This window comes from Polypterus senegalus, chromosome 16 (genome assembly GCF_016835505.1).
Source record: "Polypterus senegalus isolate Bchr_013 chromosome 16, ASM1683550v1, whole genome shotgun sequence".
NCBI classification, from domain to species: domain Eukaryota; kingdom Metazoa; phylum Chordata; class Cladistia; order Polypteriformes; family Polypteridae; genus Polypterus; species Polypterus senegalus.
This window is the reverse complement of record NC_053169.1, coordinates 96,153,747-96,169,441: the sequence shown is the minus strand read 5'-3', so window position 1 is coordinate 96,169,441 and position 15,695 is coordinate 96,153,747. Positions and strand designations below refer to the sequence as shown.

At 42.6% G+C, this 15,695-nt stretch overlaps 1 protein-coding gene across 2 annotated transcripts in view; it reads right to left on the bottom strand.

Annotated features, from left to right (window-relative positions):
- Nucleotides 1-15,695, bottom strand: part of LOC120516303 (cAMP-specific 3',5'-cyclic phosphodiesterase 7B-like) — a 205,833-nt gene that overhangs the window by 118,983 nt on the left and 71,155 nt on the right. The window lies entirely within an intron of this gene.

Genomic DNA, 15,695 nt, shown 5'->3' with positions numbered 1-15,695 from the left:
CGCAACCAGCAGTTGTCCACAGCAAATCCCAGCAAGGACACCTCCCCTGTGCCCAACCACAAGAGACTTTTGCAGCTTCCATACTCTGACTTCCTGACTCTTTCAGAGTTGTGCTACAACATTATAACACTCCATTACTAAGTGCTCTGAGATGGGAAGAAATTGTTCCAATTGACATTTTTAATTATTGTTTGTGCCGAGTTTTGGGGACTTATAAACAGGTTGGCGTTACCAGCTTGGCCCGCGGAATTCAGTTCTGCCATTTTTATTTCTCTCTCTCTAACATTTCTTCTTTCAGCATTTACCCCCTTGACCCCATTCTGTTGGATTACGGTCACTGCCATTTTGGAGCAATCGAGTCCATTGTTGTTATGACAATCCTACCCTCAACCCCCTGGAAGTGCACAATGTGGGATGTCCTCGGTGCAACTGCATCCATCTTGGGTGTGTGTATTCCTGAGTGATCCGAGTTTAGGATAACATGAGGTTCGGTCAGTCATTTTCTAACCCACTTAGTCTTGATCTGCTGGAGCCTGTCCCAGCTAGCATTGGGTGCAAGGCAGGAACAAACCCTGGACAGAGTGTCAGTCCATCTCAGGGCAAACACACACACACCAGGGCCAATATAGGATCCACAATTTACCAAACCTGCATGTCTTTAGAGTGTGGGAAGAACCCCACTTAGACACAGGGAGAACATGCAAACGCCACACAGGGAGGACCCGGGACATGAACCTCCTTACTGCGAGGCAGCAGTGCTACCACTGTGCTGCAGTGCAAAGTCAATAATTGTGGAAATGTTGTTTGGGTTGCCTGTACCACTTTCCCTGCGTAAATGTGAGCACACAACATGTCGGTGATCACAGCAGTCAAGTTTTAACCTTGATCAGCGAGTTTCTCTTGGTGTTTTCTAGAAGAAAACATTGAAGTTGATTAATGTTCTGAACGTGATGACATCAGTTTAATTCATGGCACCAATTTTGGCTTAAATTTTTGACTACATTTTATCTCCTGGATCCTTGTCAATAAAATTATCACCATTTCATCGGGAGTCAGTACAGGTATATGAAAGGATGTCACTTAATCATTCTAGCATTTGAATCGCCTCAAAGGTGCTTTAACAAGACGTCATTTTTGGCAGCGACCATGAAAGAAAAATATTAATTTTTTCCTAATGAAGTCATCCATATCATTTACTGGTATAAAGCTAGTGTGTCATACCCAAGGGAAAAAAAAAAAAAACTCTTAAGTGATGCACTAATGACACCTGCAGGATTCTTGTGGTGCTTCCCGCTTCCCCCTTAATAAAAAGAGAAGTGTGTGTGTCCATCCATTTGCAATTTCTAATAGTAATAATCATACATTTTATTTATATTGCACCTTTCCCATGCTCAAGGTCTTTCGAACAGATGGCTTATCACAACCATTACCAGTGTTTTTACAAATCCCATACTCAATGCAATATAACAGAGACACATGCATTGCATATCATTCCAAAATATGGTGCATCACAAACATTTCAAGTAATAAAATACAATGCCCACGGTGGGCTGGCGCCCTGCCCAGGGTTTGTTTTCTGCCTTGTGCCCTGTTCTGGCTGGGATTGGCTCCAGCAGACCCCTATGACCCTGTAGTTGGGATATAGTGGGTTGGATAATGGATGGATAGTTGAAAATACATTGCATTGCTCATTCCATACCAAATGGCATATAGCAGAGACATATTCAGTTAACATCAAATGTAAACATGGAAAACAATTTAGATCAGCTAACATCACATTATAATGTGACCTTGAGGTGCTCTGGACACAGTGGCTCCGCTTAAAACAAAAGTGATCAAAGCACAAAGAAACTCTCCCTGGTTTAATGAAAACACTCGAGCTCTTAAATTAGAGTGTTGAAAACTGGAGCGCAGATGGAGAACAACAAAGCTACATGTCTTTCAAATTGCATGGACAGAGAGTGTTAATAAATATAAAAAAGCCCTCTTTAAAGCTCGCTCAGAATACTATTCTACATTAATAGATAGCAATAATAAAAATCCTAGGGTACTTTTTAGAGCAGTGGATAAATTAACAAATGGGAATTCAGATCAACAGTGCAAAATATCAACTGTATTAGCAGTACAGACTTTATGAACCTCTTCAATGAGAAAATTAAAATATAAGATCTTAGCATCACAGTGCAAACCGCATACTACCTTAGCTGACCCTGTTTCACATTGCATTCAGCACTTTAGTAATTTTAATCCTGTAACTGAGCAGGAAGTCTTAACTTTAATTTCTAAAATGAAGCCCACTACTTGTTCCCTAGATCCAGTGCCAACAAAACTAGTAAAAAGTGCAATGGATGTTCTTGCAGCCTATTCTAAACATTATCAATAGTTCATTATTGCATGGCACAGTACCTGATGCACTAAAAGTGTCAGTCATTAAACCATTACTTAAAAAGTCAGACCTAGACCCACACATACTAAATAATTATAGACCTATTTCAAATTTACCCTCTCCCTCTAAAATACTAGAAAAAGTAGTCACCAATCAGCTTCAGTCACACCTTACGCATCATAATTTATTTGAAAAATTCTAGTCTGGTTTCCGCACTGGTCATAGTACAAAAACGGCATAACGGGTTGTAAATGACATTCTGATATCCTCTGATGAAGGAAACTCCACTGTAATTATGTTGTTGGACTTAATGCAGCATTTGACACCATTGACCATTCTATTTTACTGCACAGGCTAGAAAATGATGTTGGGCTTACAGGCACTGTGCTCGCTTGGTTTAGTTCTTATTTATCAAATTGATTCTAATTTGTACAGAAATGTACTGACAGGACTCCATCATTACACACAGAAGTTCAATATGGTGTCCCACAGGGCTCAGTACTGGGACCTTTACTATTTACACATTACATGCTTCCACTGGGATCTCTCATTAGGAAACATGATGTTAATTTTCACTCGTATGCAGATGAGGCCCAGTTATACCTTTCATTTTAATCAAATGAAGTTTTTCCAATGTTGTCTTTAATTAGTTGTGTTAGTGAATTAAAGGAATGGATGGATGATAACTACTTGTCTTTAAACACAGATAAAACAGAGATGTTAATTGTTGGAGGGAATGACGCTGATCACAACAATATTTTGTTATCATTTAACTCAGTTGGAATCACCATTCATTTTACTGAATCAGCCCACAATCAAGGAGTTATCTTTGACTCTAGCCTGTCATTTAAAGTGCACATTGCAAAATTATCCAAATCATGTTTCTTCCATCTTAAAAATGTTGGGAAATTAAGGCCCTTTCTAAATAAACAGGATTCTGAGAAATTAATTCACGCATTTATTTCTATCTTTGTTGTCAGTCATTAGCACTAAAACATAAGTAACATTGATCGTTATAATTTGTTACTAACCCTCACCTATTCTGTTTCTCTTTTCGGTACTCAAATGTGGCACTTGGTGCCACTACCCACCTGCCAAGTTGTTTTGCCTGCCTTGATGGAGGATCGCAGGAATCGTCAGGTAGACGGGTCCTTTCATCGAATTGGCTGGCCCAGTGCTGTCTCAGCTGTGGAATGGCCAATAGGGGGAGGTCTCCAGGGCTCTGAACAAATCCAAATCATATTCTGTGATATCATCTACTGTTAAATTCTGCTCTGTACTTGTAAAAATTTTATTTTTATACTGTATTGAGGATTTTTTCTGTGTATTGTATTGTCCCCCCCTTCTTTTTGACATCCACCACACTCCCAACCTACCTTTTTGAACAGCATTTCCCAAGTTTTATTCCTTTTTTTCCCTACAAGGGTTTTTTTTTGGGAGTTCTTCCTTGTCTTCTTAGAGAGTCAAGGCTGGGGGGCTGTCAAGACGCAGGGCCTGTTAAAGCCCATTGTGGTACTTCTTGTGTGATTTTGGGCTATACAAAAATAAATTGTATTGTATTGTATTGTACATTTGTACTGCATTTTTCATTTCAACAGATGGCACAACATACACATTAACACTTCTTTTACAAATCCAATACCAAATGCAATAACAGAGACACGCGCATTGCATGTCATTCCAAAATATGGTGTATCACAAACATTTCAAGTAATAAAATACTTTGCATTGCTCATTTCAAACATTACCGCTGCCTCTACAAATCCCATACTAAATGGCATAAAACCGAGACATATGTACTGTATTTGTCATTCCAACAGATGGTGCATCACAAACATTAAAACTGCTTTTACAGATCCCATAGCAAATGGCATGCAACAAAGACATATGTACTGCATTCGTCATTCCAACAGATGGTGCATCACAAACATTTGTAGTAAATAAATGCAAATGTATTTTTTCATTACAACAGATGGCGCATCATGAACATTAACAACGCTTTCATGAATACCATACCAAATAGCATAAAGCAGATGTCAGTCAGTCATTTGCCAACCCACTATATCCTAACACAGGGTCATGGGGGTCTGCTGGAACCAATCCTAGGAAGCACAAGGCGCAAGGCAGGAACAAATCCCAGGCAGGGGGCCAGCCCACCACAGGACACACCCACACACTAGGGACAATTTAGGATCACCAGTGCACCTCACCTGCATGTCTTTGGACTGTGGGAGGTAATCCACACAGACACGGGGAGAACATGCAAACTCCACGCAGGGAGGACCTGGAAAGCGAACCCAGGTCTCCTTACTACGAGGCAACAGCACTACCACTGCACCACCATGCTGTCCTTTAACAGATGTATGTTTTGCATTTTTCATTCCAAAAGATGGCACATCATAAACATTAATACTGCTTTTACGAATCCCATACCAAAGGGCATGCAACAGAGACATGCATTGCATTTGTTATTTCACAAACATTAACACTGCTTTTACAAATCCTGCATAACAAATAGCATACAACAGACATATAGTATGTATTGCATAGTGCACTGCAAATGTTCACCCTGTAGTCTACATTGATTGCATAGATTTTAGCCCATCTTAGATAGGTAGCACAGCTAGCATTTTAAGAAAACCACTGTGGATGCCTATTTCCACAAGTTTCTATATCTGTGTGTGTGTGTGTGTGTGTGTGTGTGTGTGTGTGTGTGTGTGTGTGTGTGTGTGCGCGTACATGGTGACTAATGCAGTTCCGGAATCACACTGGGTTTAGGATCTCAATTCTTCTCAAAGTAAGCGCTCACTTGGCTGCTGCTTCATCACCTGAGGCCACAGGTCCGCCACGCCCTCGACCCTCTGCAGTTTGCATACCAGGAGAACGTGGGAGCGGAGGATACCATCATCTATATGCCACACCGATCCCTCTCCCACCTGGACAGAGGCAGTGGTGCTAGAAGAATTATGTTTTTGGACTTCTCTAGCGCCTTCAACACCATCCAACCTCTGCTCCTTAGGGACAAGCTGACTGAGATGGGAGTAGACTCACACCTTGTGGCATGGATCGTGGACTATCTTACAGACAGACCTCCGTATGTGCGTCTTGGGAACCGCAGGTCTGACATTGTGGTCAGCAACAGTCCTGCCACGTGCAAAAGTTCGCTGATGACACTGCTATTGTGGGCTGCATCAGGAGTGGGCAGGAGGAGGAGTAGAGGAAGCTAATCAAGGACTTTGTTAAATGGTGTGACTCAAACCACTTACACCTGAACACCAGCAAGAATAAGGAGCTGGTGGTGGATTTTAGGAGGCCCATGCCCCTTATGGACCCCGTGATCATCAGAGGTGACTGTGCAGAGGGTGCAAACCTATAAATACCTGGGAGTGCAGCTGGATGACAAATTGGACTGGACTGCCAATACTGATGCTCTGTGCAAGAAAGATCAGAGCCGACTATACTTTCTTAGAAGGTTGGTGTCCAACATCTGCAAGAAGATGCTGCAGATGTTCTACCAGACGGTTGTGGCGAGTGCCCTCTTCTACGCGGTGGTGTGCTGGGGAGGCAGCATAAAGAAGAAGGACGCCTCACGCCTGGACAAACTTGTTAAGAAGGCAGGCTCTATTGTAGGAATAAAGCTGGACAGTTTAACATCTGTAGCAGAGCGACAGTCATTAAGCAAACTTTTGTCAATCATGAAGAATCCACTGCATCCACTGAACAGTGTCATCTCCAGGCAGAGCTTCAGTGACAGACTTTTGTCACTGTCCTGCTCCACTGACAGACTGAGGAGATCGTTCCTCCCCCACACTATGCGACTCTTCAATTCCACCCGGGGAGTAAATGCATTATTCAAAGTTATTGTCTGTTTTTACATGCATTTTTATTACTCTTTAATTTTTTTTTTTTTGTATCAGTATGATGCTGCTGGATTATATGAATTTCCCCTTGGGATTAATAAAGTATCTATCTATCTATCTATCACCATTCTCAGCTTTGCAGACTCGCGACTTTAGAAGAAGTTGAGGTTGGAAGTGTACGCTGATTACAACGCAATGCCACCCCCACAGATTGAGTCCCGAGTCAGCACCCCACTGGAATAATGTGAGGTGTTTTACAGTGGCTGGAGTGTTACCAACCCCTAAGTTTTCCCTGTAAGTTGGAGGTCTTGCTTGCAGATTAACGTCGTATCCAGGACAAAGTAATTGCAGGTTAAGGGCCTTGCTGAAGGGCCCAACGGAGGAGAGTCACTTTCTGGCATTTATGGAATTTACACCAGCACCATTCTGATTGCTGGCAGAAACATCCAGCATCAGACAGGTCTTTATTTGTCCCCAAAGGGAAATTTGCTGCTGCCTTTTTTTGTGGTTTGTTATTCGTCTGTACAAAAACAGAAATAATTCAACAATTAAGGATTGTTAGTAAATCTTGTCCATTCAGAGTCTCTTCCTAGTAGGCTACCATTGCTCTATGTCCCAGCTGTTTTCACGTCCATGGACAGATATCTGAAATATTGGGAGCCTTGACATTAATGGAGGTAAACTGAACAAGCGACCACATTGCCTAAAGCTCCACTGGAATGGCTTCAGAACAACAGTGTGTAATGTCTTGGAGTGGCCAAGTCCAGTTTTTAGTCCAATTAAGAATTTATTGCTATGTTCACTCACAGTCTCCATGACACCTGAAAAAGCTGGAACAGTTTTGTATAAAGAAGGAAAAAATGGCAAAGCTGATCGAGAGAGAGAGAGACCTGAGCACAAAAACTTGAGACTGTCATGGCTACCATCTACTAGAGACTCACTTGGAGAAAGTGCATACATGTGCAGTCAGTATCTTGATGTTTTATATTTGTAGTTAATTTAGACCACTTTGACATTAAAGATTCCATTTCTGTTGGTCATTGTCAAGAAGTTCAAATTAGATCCACGGAGATAAACGGAGAGAAACAATGAGAGAAATTATCAGAAGGCTTCCATCAATCCTGAGGAAATAAATTTAAAATTTACCAGCAGTGATCAACAAAACCATCTGAATTTAACTGGTGATGACTGAAAATAAACAAAACATATATATATATATATATATATATATATATATATATATATACACACAAACACAAATTCATACATCTATCTTTCTTTTTTGTACTTCCCTTTTTTTTTTTCTTAGAAGCTTCTGCATGTTAGCAACATCCCACAATACACTCAGTTGTTTTGCTCCATAGAGACCTACGGTACAATAGCCTGCAGATATTTTTCATCTCAAGAAAGAAACCATAAACACAGCACAGAATCGGGAGCAGCAAACTACACGCTTAAAACATGAAAAGCTTTCCACACACAGCTACTGATCCCTGAGCATCCTTCTATTTATAATTAAAAGACACGGAGACACTCTCTAACCCAACATGAATTCAATGCAGCAAAAAGCTACAAGAATAGGAATATTTGAAAGTACAGTTTTATTAATTACATTATACAAATCTGCATTATATTTTACATAGATGTAGATATGTACGGCACTATATAATAAATGAGTGAGGCAGTGTACAATATAGAAAGATGGATGAATGTGTACAGCACTACATAACAGATAAATGGATGTGAAATGCACTATATAGTAGACAGAGGGAGAGGGAGAGAGAGAGAAGGAATGGATGTGTATGGTACAATATAACCTATAGATAGAAGAGGCACTATATGATAGATAGAGATGTATTGAATAATATAACAGATAGACATGTAAGATCCTTTATGATACATAGATGTGAATGAATTTCTATATTACAGGCAGATAAATATTAAAGGCAATATATCCATCCATACATTATCCAACCCGCTATATCCTAACCACAGGGTCATGGGGGTCTGCTGGAGCCAATCCCAGCCAACACAGGGCGCAAGGCAGGAAACAAACCCCGGGCAGGGCGCCAGCCCACCGCAGGGTAAAGGCAATATATAATAGATTGATATGTAAGGCACTATATAATTGATGTGTGAGGAACTATATAATATAGAAAGATGGATGGATGGATGGATGTGTAAAGCTCTATGTAATAAACAGATGTGTGAGGCCAATAGAGAGATAGGAAAGGCACTATATGATAAATAGATATGCAATGCACTATAACAGACAGATATTAAAGATGGTATATAATAAATGTATAGATACCTCATTTGTACAATGCAACAATCTGCTACTAAGCACTACATACGTGAAAGGTGCCATATGATGTAGATGAGTATTGCACACTGCACAGGTTTTAGGAGTACTCACGGAGAAGTGCTTGGAAAAATGGGTGGTAAGGCTTCACATGGAAGGTGAGCTGGTGTGCCACATCGGTGAGGCAGCAGGATTTTAAATCGCCCGTGACAGTGTAGGTTTGAGTAAACCCTGCACTCGGCTGCCCACCTGTCCAAGTTTGGTTCTTCCTGCCTTGTTCCCAACTGCTGCTGGGACAGGCTCCACTCCCTCCAATCTCCTTAACTGGATCAAAGCCCTTTGCAAATGCTACTTTGTTGAGTTATTGGCTCCAGCACTAGTGTGTTCTGAAGTTATCCTGCCATATCAACAAGCTCAACTTCAGATTTTCTGCTAAGTGTTTATTCCCCAGATTAAGGAGTGGAGGGGTTTGGGCAGAGAAGGGGCACAACAGATGGCAAACACATAGCCATCATTTTTCAAAACACACTTGATGCCCGGTGAAAAGCACGAAGAACCAAATTTCAAAAAGACATGGCGTGCAACCAGTTTTTAAATATCTTGTGCTTCTAATTTGAAGCAGATGCCGCTGACGATAGGCGTATTAATAAGGGTGATGTATTCACATCCAAGTCTGGGGGCATAAAAGGTGCCCTCGTAAGCTGTGAAATATTCTTGCAAACAGGAGCACAGCATTGGATTTTTAGCTGCATGTCATTTTCAGAAATTCACTAAACATATTTTATTTCTTGTGAAACTGGGGTACGGCATGGTGGGCCTTTTTATGGAAGCTTTTTTTTAATATTGTTTCTTTCATATCTTCCTTTCATACCCATTGTGGCCAGTAGGGGGTGCCACAGTACTTAAAACACCAGACACAATTATACAAAAGTCCTGGGATCTAAAAGACTTGTAAGTATTGTCCTCCTGATCTTCTCCAGGACTCTTATGGAAGGCTCAGGAGTACTTCTGGTGCCACAACACTGTACCCAGGTTTTAAGTTGGCAAAAACATTTTATGTTTTATGCATGGATGTAGTGCCTTACCGGGCAGTTAAAGGGTTCCAGTATTGGTTAGATGAAATACTCCTGTTCCCTCAGAACTGACAATGGGTAGCCGATATGAATGGACCAAAAAAAAAGTTCTTGAAAAGGTCTGTGAATCCCATTCATCATTTTTGAGGTTTAATATGTTTGTCACGTCAGTGCACGCACATTATAATGACAGCTCAATGTTATGCATTATTATATGCGAGAGTCGCATATTTTGGCTGGTTTGACTAGCTGATCGAGGGTGTCGTCATTTCCCAGTTTCTCCAAACACATGGGTCAGAACTTCGTAAATAAAGCTCAAGTTTTCGTTTGCGTAGGAAGTTGCGGACGCACATTTCCGGCCTTTTTCTGTGCGTATGCAAGATTTAGAAATGAGGCTTCAGGAGAGGAGGGGTAGCCCCGCCCCAAAAGTGTGACATCGGCCCTTCCCTCCCAGAGCAGAAGGATCCAACAGGCCGTCTTTTGACCCCGCCCTAAAAAAAGATGGCGGAAAGATGGATTCTCCTCTCCCAGCAGCCGAAATCTGCTTGAAGTTTAAACATTGTGTACTCACCATGGCGCAAACTAATTTGTGCTTTTTTGTTTTTGTCCTGGACATTTTCTTTGTAAAACTACCAATTAAATGGGGTACTACTAGCTTGACACCCCATTTTAGTGCCCCCATGTCCGGCAAGTCCAACAAACTATTTATCTACTAGCTAGGCAAGTCCAAATTGAATTAAATGTACATAGGGCATCTAGGGAAGGGGTCAAGCTCAATAACCTGCATTATGAAGTCCAGCAAAACTGGTTTGCATAACTTAAAATACAGCGAGAAACACTTAAACCATGAACAGATGCCAGAGAGGAGAAGCCTGCTATATCCATGACCATGTCCACTTAGAAGTTAATAGGAGATGAACCTTCATGCCTGTGGTGTAATGGCAAAAATGCAGGAGGGACGTTTTTGAAGTTATAATTTAGCACACTGGGACCCCAAGGCCAGGCTGGACTCAAATATTATGGACAGTCAGCTGTTGCTTTCCATTATTCCGTCAACAGCTTTAACAAACCAGACTTTCCCAAAGACACGTCGTAGTTACTTTATTAAAAGTTAATTAGAGAAAAATGTGAGGTGGAATAAACAGAGAGGAAGAAAACATCTAAAGGGATCAAAGAGGATTTTATTCAGTAAGCAAACAGAAAGAGGGCAGACGAGGACAAAGCCGGGGAGCTTAATGAACAGTGAAGGGCACTTTGAGTCAGATGACATAAGGGGACCTACTGGCAGACGATTCTCTCAGCATTTCACTGAAAAAGACTTCCTCAAGAAACAATAAAACACGACCATAACCTACAGGGGTATCACTGAAGCAGACGTAATCCGTCAACTGGAGGATTTCATACTGAATGTGCTCCCCGAACACCGGACCCTTAGCCCCTTCAGGGATATATTTGCTATTTTTCAAGGCCAAGTGACTTCTTCACAAACATGGTGTGTATGGATTTACCATACAAAACTGTGTGGAAAAGTTAAGCGTTTCCTATGAATTTAAAAAAAAAAAAAAAACTACATAGCCACTCCTGGCATTTTATAATAGAAAAATGATTTTCTTTTCCTTCTGATAATGGTGTCTGCCGAAATAATTTGTACTCACGGCTGGGTCTAGGGACTAAAGGAAGGCCCTCAGACGTAAACTTCAAACTGATTTTTTTAGGAAACCGGGCGGAAATATTAGCGTTGCTGGATATCTGTCCATTTTCTGAACAAGCATTATTTACTTCTGCGAGATTTTATTTTTGGCATGCGACTCAATTAAACAAATAACAACTGTAGAAGGCAAATAGGCATCCTGGCAGGATCAGAGGATGTATCATTACTGCAATGGGGTGACGCAAGCAGCTTGGCCAGTGGGACAAGGAAATAAATTTGTACCTGGCTGGTATGATTTAATAGAGAGTCAGAGTCGGGAGGCAAAAGGCAACCGGGGTTAATTGCTGGAAATAAGATTGTGAAAAGTGCCAATGAGAATAAATATTTTATGACAATAATGTGTGCTGTATTGCTGTATATTGGGTTTTGGGGCACAGTGCCACCCCCTTGTAACCACACAACACAGAAAATGCAGCTGTTGTCAGGTCTCTCCAGAAATGTTCGACTGAGTTCAAGTCCAGGCTCTGGCTGGGTCACTCCAGGACATTCCCAGGGTTGTCTTTGGCTTTATCTTTATCCTGTTAGAAGACAAACCTTTGAACCAGTCTGATGATCCAGAGTGCTCTGGAGCAGGTCTTCATTAAGGGTATCTCTGTACTTTGCTCCGTTCAGCTTTCTATCATCCCTGTCTAGCCTACCAGTCCCTACTGCTGTTTCATTGTTGAAATTGTATTGAGCAGGAGATGACTGGTGCCCACTTTCCTCCTGGCGTGAAGCTTAGGGGAATTGAGGCCAAATAATTCAGTCCTGGTTTTGCCACACCAGAGAAATTTGTTTCTCATAGTCTGAGACTTGTTTAGGTGCCAAAAGGGCTTTTGTGTGTTTTCTGGGCTGCTCAGCCATAAAACTCCAGATCAGTGGAGTATTGCAATGATTGTTGTCCTTCGGGAAGTTTCTCTCATCTCCACACAGGCTCTCTGTAGCTCAGCTGCAGTGACCTAAGGGATCTTGGTCACTCTTCTTACCAAGGCCCTTTTCCCCTGATAGTTTGGCTGGAGTCTTAATTGTTCCAAGCTTCTTACATTTAACAATTATGGAGGCCACAGTGCTTATTGGAACCTTATTAGAGCAGACATTTTTTGTCACCTTCCCTAGACCTGGGCCTCGACCTCATGGACTGGTTTTTGCTCAACTGGTGGACCTTCTATAGACAGATATGTGCCTTTCCCAAACAGTCCGTGTAACTGAATTGACCACAGGTGGGCTCCAAACAGGATGCAAAAACACCTCAATGATGATCAATAAAATGGGATGCATCTGAGCCAAAGTGTCATAGTAAAGATTCCAAATACTTGCATCAAATGGGATATTTCAGTTTTTCCATTTTCAATAAATTTGCAAAAATACCAGAAATCCTGCTTTTGCTTTGCCATTCTGAGGTACTGCATGTTTGATGAGGAAGAAAAATGAAAGCGATTTTAGCATAGGTGGCACAGTGGTAGTGCTGCTTTCCTCGCAGTAACAAGACACGTCCCGCATCCCACAAGTGAACTCCCGGGTTCTCCCAGGGTGGTCCGGTCATCTCCCACAGTCCAGAGACATGCAGGTTAGGTGGGTTGGTGACACGAAATTGGCCCTTTTGTGTGTGTGTGTTCATCCTACAATGGACTGACTGGAGCTGTGTCCCTGCCTTGTGCTCCCTGCTTACCGAGATAGGCTTCTGCCACCTGCGACGCTGCTCAGGATTAAGCAGGCGTAGAAAATGAATGCTTTTAGTACAAAGCCGCAAGAAATTGTAAAAAAAAAAAAAATTCTGAACATGTTCTGAGGCCTACACATACCGACACCACGTGACGCATCACATGGTGTGATGGGGAGGTGTACCTAATAAAGTGGCCACTCCCGCTGGACCTCTTAAAGTCACCAAGGGGCACATCTACCAGCCGTGCTATCCAGGACCACAGACAGTTAAGGCCAATTGCACAGTTTTAATACACGACCATAAAAGCTTTTCAGCCGCCATTTGCATTCCTACTTTTAAATGCGGCGTCTTCGGGATATAAAAAAAAAAAAAAAGAGTTAAACTGAGAGCTTTCGTGGGCTTTTAGTGCAGACACTTTTCTGCCCAAGTAAACTTGGCCTTCCTGTCTGATGCGCGCTGCACCATTTTGTCTTTTTGCTATTGAACTGCCCTAGATTCTTGACAGTTCTTCAATATTCCTCTGAGCCCAAGTGTTGTTAATTCCCATATCAGCAGCATTTTGCTTTTGTTAAGTGGAAACGCATGTCTCTCTCTCTTTTTTTTCCCAGATCCTTTCTTCTACAATACCTTCTGCTTACCCATCTTCCCAACCCCGCCCCCATACCCCCCCCCGAATACTGCTTCACTTCAATAAGACCACCCTATCCAGCTTTGGTGTCTCTTTTTTGTGTGTCTTTCTTTGAGAGTATAAAAGCACCACTATTTGACAACACATTTTTACTATATTAAGTGTTCATCACAGAGGATTGTCACGGCCAAAACTAAAGCCATCAGTCAAAGTAGGAATACAGTAGGGCACAAAAGTAGCAAGTAAGGCAGAAGTAAACCCATATCATAGACTGGGTGACAATGGCGACGAGAGGAAAAGAAAGCCATCAGTACACACTGGGTACCCACTGCATATGTATGGCAAACCAAAACTATCTGGGCACCCTGCCCTATCTCCCCGGGGAGTCCAACAATACACAGACCAAGCAGTTTAGGCGGGCATCCAAGAATGCGGCCGTGATGTGCGAAGTGACAAACTTGGTTAATGCTGGGGATCCAACTTGGCAATTTTCACAGACACAAAGCATTAAAAATGTTTAAATTAAGAGGCTGACAACTGTGTCTATAGTGGAGTATATGGCGCCTTCCCACTGCAGGAACTTTTCTAGCATTCCCATCGCAGGAACTCCAGCCATTTGTAGTTCCTGGTACCTTTTTTAGCTCCTACTCCAGGGAATGTGCTTTTCATTCAACCAGGAACTACTGCAGGTGGAGCTTAGGAGATGAATGGTGCTGATTGGTTGACCGCAAGCGCTGGTGCCATCTTGAAAATCTGTTAGTAATGTGGATAATGGAGCGCCGCACTCTGCACCTCATCACTCGTCACAGCCGCCTCCCTGGTCTGCCAACCCCCATGCACCGCATTGAAGCAATCAGTAATCATCCCCTGTGAACTCGCAATCGCTTCGAAGCAATAAGGTGGGAGGGTCCCATGTGAATTCTCAATTGTGCCACAATTCACACCACAGCCACCTCCTTGGTGTGCCATGCATCACAACAAAGCCATAATCCCCACTGTGAAGTTGGGATCGCTTTGAAGCAGTAAGGCAGCAGGGTTCCCCGTGAACTCCCAAAGACACCTCACTTCACACCGCATCCCTCTTCATAGCCGCCTCCCTAGTATGGCACTCCATGCACCGCAACGGAGCAGTAATCCCTCCTGCGAAGTCGAAATCGCTTTGAAGCAATGAGGCGGGAGGGTCCCACGTGAACTCGTCACGATACCACAATTCATACTGCACTGCTCTGCTCTTCACAGCCACCTCCTTAATGCAAGCGATAATCCCCCACCAAACGAGGCCGTGATCCCTTCGAAGCAATAAGGGAGTAGGGTCCCACATGGACTCCCGAACAGGCCTCACTTCGCACTGCATTGCTCTCCGTGGATGCCTCCCTGGCACGCCACGCCAGAACACACCACATCGAAGCAATAAGGTGGGTGTCCCCTGTGAACTCCCGAACACACTTCACTTTTTTTTTCCACTCTTCATTCGCCACTTCCCTAGTCGCTGGTGCACCACACCATAACTGCATTGAAGCAACAAGGTGGGTGGAGAGGGTCCCCTGTGAACTCCCAAACGCAACTCACTTGCCCTCAAACACTCTTCCTTGGTGTGCCACACCATACACCACATCACAGCAATAATCTCCCCTGAAAAGTCGCAGTTGTTTCCAAGCAATAAGGTGAGAGGGTCTTATGTGAACTCTTGAAACTGGATTAAGCAGGTTTGAAAAGACTGTGCCACGGAAGCAGCTGAAAACCAGTTAAAACCAAATTCAAATACTGAAAGCCATCACTACTGGTGAAAAAGTCTGGAGAGCCACTACCTGCCAGGTCACCAAGAGATACAAACATCCACACGAGTAACGCAATGATAAAAATGGGTGTGCAACTCTTCCACATTACAACATTTTACAATGACAGCTACACATCTCTCCTTTCATTTTCCAAACAGCTCTTGATCCTTTACAGGACAGTTTTGACCTTTACAAACAAGGACGCCAACGGTCAGTTGGCAAATAGGCCTCTGCGTTTCTCTGTAAACATTCATTCAGGACTTTAAAAGCGGGCCTCCCTTTTGACAGATGGGACAGTTCAATTGCAAGACAAAG